Source organism: Lepisosteus platostomus, chromosome 5, assembly GCF_059453375.1.
Source record: "Lepisosteus platostomus isolate fLepPlt1 chromosome 5, fLepPlt1.hap1, whole genome shotgun sequence".
In the NCBI taxonomy this organism is placed as follows: Eukaryota; Metazoa; Chordata; class Actinopteri; order Semionotiformes; family Lepisosteidae; genus Lepisosteus; species Lepisosteus platostomus.
The window spans coordinates 24,511,226-24,514,972 of NC_142615.1; the positions used below are offsets into that span (position 1 = coordinate 24,511,226).

A 3,747-nucleotide genomic window follows, 5' to 3' on the forward strand; every position below is an offset into this window, starting at 1 on the left:
GGAACAGTGAGTTTATCTGTCAATAATAATAATACAATGTGATCTCCTGTCCCAGCCTGAGGAACAGTGAGCTTGTCTCTCAATAATAATAATACAGTGTGTGATCTCCTGTCCCAGCCTGAGGAACAGACAGTGAACCCGTCTCTCAATAATAATAATACAGTGTGTGATCTCCTGTCCCAGCCTGGGGAACAGACAGTAAACCTATCTCTCAATAATAATAATCCAGTGTGGAATGTCCTGTCCCAGTCTGGGGAACAAACAGTGAGCATGTCTCTCACTAATAATAGAACAGTGTGTGATCTCCAGTCCCAGCCTGAGGAAAAGTGAGCTTGTCTCTCAATAATAAAAATACATTGTGTGATCTCGTGTCCCAGTCTGAGGAACAGACAGTGAGCCTGTATCTCAGTAATAATAATAATACAGTGTGTTACCTCCTGTCCCAGCCTGAGGAAGAGACAGTGAGCCTGCCTCTCAATATTAATAATACAGTGTGTGATCTCCTGTCCCAGCCTGGGGAACAGAGAGTAAACCTATCTCTCAATAATAATAATCCAGTGTGTGAGCTCCTTTCTTAGCCTGAGGAACAGACAGTGATCCTGTCTCTCAATAATAATAATCCAGTGTGGGATGTCCTGTCCCAGTCTGAGGAACAAAAAGTGTGCTTGTCTCTCAATAATAATAGATCAGTGTGTGATCTCCTGACCCAGCCTGGGGGGCACTGAGGCTGTCTCTCAATAATAATAATACAGTGTGTCATCTCCTGTTCCAGCCTGAGGAACAGTGAGCTTGTCTCTCAAAAATAATAATACAATGTGATCTCCTGCCCCAGCCTGAAGAACAGACAGTGAGCCTGTCTCTCAGAAATAATAATACAGTGTGTGATCTCCTGTCCCAGCCTGAGGAACAGACGGTGAACCTGTCTCTCAATAATAATAATAATACAGCGTGAGACCTCCTTTCCCAGCCTTAGGAAGAGACAGTGAGCCTGTCTCTCAATAATAATGATACAGTGTGGGATCTCCTGCCCCAGCCTGGGGAACAGACAGTGATCCTGTCTCTCAATAATAATACTCCAGTGTGGAATGTCCTATCCCAGTGTAGCGGCAATGCTTGTTAATAAGACAGAATTAAGTGTTTCAGTGCTTTCCCAAATGAGGCCTCATCTCTCTGTTCATCTCTGTGGTGCAGCCACAGAGAAACTATTCATGCAGGCTGATTTAAAGATGTTTTCTTTTGATAAGGGACAGCTCCCAAAGGGGGGTGCACTTAGCTAAGCCTGGCTATCATGATCAATAGGCATCCATTGGCGCCTATCTGTCTAGGGAGTGCCAGATGGACATCTGGATTGCATTCCTAAGTGTCAGGAGTAAGTGACTCATATCTCACCTTGATCAACCAATCAGGGACTGGTAGGGCCGAGTAACCCACGTGGGACTCTGATGCCCATGGAACTTTCAGCCAATCAACGAGCTGAAGTTCTTCCAGGTAAAAACAGGCAACACAGAGAGCCTTAAGTGTAAAATTCTGTGGACTTTTCTAAAGGGAATTCAAAGGAGAATTCCAGGGCAGGACGGCCCAGGAGCAGAAGGCTCCCAAGGGCAGGACATTCTCGCAGCGCGCCTCCTGACCATCCTGAGACTCAGCCCGGACAACCACGGAACGGCCAGTGTGTCCGAGTGCCAGAACTTTCCTTTGTTCTAAGAGTCGAGAGCGGAGGTTGCCAGAGAGTAACCAGAGGATCCACCCGAGGTTAGCACCAGCAGCAGGCCTGGTGAAAAGGTCAGAACTGTGGACAGCTGAATTACTATTCAGAACTAGCGCTTCAGAACGAACTGGTCTTCTTCCTGACCTGCTGGGACTCACAGTCATCTTTTCTCCTGTGCACAAACTTCGCTAGTTTCAGCCAAAACTAACTAGCCAGTATTCAGAGAGCATCAGCAGCGCACCGTCACAAGCCGCACAGCACAGCCTGGCACCGAGCCAGAGAGCGCAGATTGGACAGCAACAGCCTGCAACTGTTTCTTTGTGCCCGCAGGAGATCTGAATCCCCAGAGATTGGATGAGTATTCAACTTCACTGCATTACTGCTCGAGAATTCAATTGTTATCCCAACAAGAGTTATGTACTTGTTTTGAGTATCTAATGTAGAAGTTATAACCAAGTTCAATTACGAAACGGTCTAAATGAATGATATACTGAATGTATGTCCTCTTGATATATGTAACTCTTTGTAACTGACTGAATATATATCTTTTGTATTCTGATAACCCTCTCGATAAGATCTGTTTATATGCATATTCTATGTATTAATAAATGTATCCTCGTGTATTAGTACCTGTGTGTGTGCGTTGTTTGAGTTATATTGCATGGTTGGATTCTAAAGCCATCAAAAGAATCAATTTTGTGATTTACTGCTACAATTAATAATTGTCCAAGTAAATGCCCAAACCCTACAGAAGCATGCAAGAAAATGTGATCATTACCTATGGAATTTCCCGCCAGCGTGGAGCTTGAATTCACAACCTTGAGACTCAGTGTTCAACAGTCACAGAAGAGGTCAGCCTGGTCTTCAGTTTGCCAACGATAAGCTCCGGCAGTGCTCCTCTGTAAAGCAGATTGTTCGGATCGGTTATGTGGGACGGCACTTCGAAACTAAGATCGTTTGCAGCACACGCATGGTTTCCCCCTTCACGCAAAAAACATAGACGAAGGAAACTCTCTTGTCTTGGGCTGCTGACTCCCGGATTTAAAGCGCTCTGGGTGCCAGCTATGTCTCTAACAAGCACACTATAAAGACAGGAATTACACTTTGCTCACGTCACGCATGGAATGGCGAGGCTACTTGTTCCAATATTATCTAGTCTCACCTCATATGGTGCCGATTCCTGGTTTTCATTTAAGAAAGAGCACTGCAAACACCGTAAACAGTGCAAAACGTGTGATGAAAGAAGTCTTTTCCCCCCTTTGTCTAAAGCGGAACACAGCGGAGTCATGCCGAGGGTTGTGAGATCAAGATTTCAGTCTTTAGCTACATGAGTTGGACATCCTCTTGTACAGGGAAAGCAGATTGAGATCCTCTGACATGAAAAGTGACAGATAAAAGCCATTTCTCATCCTTTCTCTTAGTGGTGGAACTATCGCATGTAAATGAGGCAACTTGCAAGGCGAGCAGGCTCGGTGCACACCGAACGCAGATGTCTCAGAGCAGTAGAGACGTGTCCAAGTGGCTGTCAAAGGACAGCACTTTGCCGGCGCCGTGGCTTAGTTGGCTAAAGCGCCTGTCTAGTAAACAGGAGATCCTGGGTCCGATTCCCAGCGGTGCCTTTCTTCCTGTCTTACTGTACAGAATTTATCCTTATGGGCAAATCCCATGCCTTTTAATTCAGGTGAATGCAAGTGTCCGTTTCCTTTCTGGAACAACTTGTTTTGAAAGAAATCTATACAGCTTGCGAAAGATGAAACACAAATCTTGCTTATCAGTGAAGAAGAGGTACTCCCAGCAGGCCAGCTAATACCAGCAAAGTTTTTTTTCACCCTAACCCAGAGAATGGAGAAAAGCGAGGCGCCTGTGGCTCTGCAGTGTAATCAGTTCGCGAGTTCGGCGGTTAGCTGAAAGAGTGGTAAATGGAGCTCGCCCCAGCCCGTCCTTATTCTTTTAAAGAGGATAAAAAATTAACTTCGCCGCCATTACTACCAGCTTTAAAAGACTGCCATGGGCACGGAAAAAAACACACTACAGATGAC

The 3,747-nt window shown here is 45.4% G+C and overlaps 1 non-coding gene across 1 annotated transcript; it reads left to right on the top strand.

Moving 5' to 3' along the window:
* Positions 1–3,253: 3,253 nt before the first annotated feature.
* On the top strand, positions 3,254–3,327 carry trnat-agu (transfer RNA threonine (anticodon AGU)). Its single transcript has one exon. It is a non-coding gene; the product is annotated as a tRNA-Thr (tRNA).
* Positions 3,328–3,747: the final 420 nt, after the last annotated feature.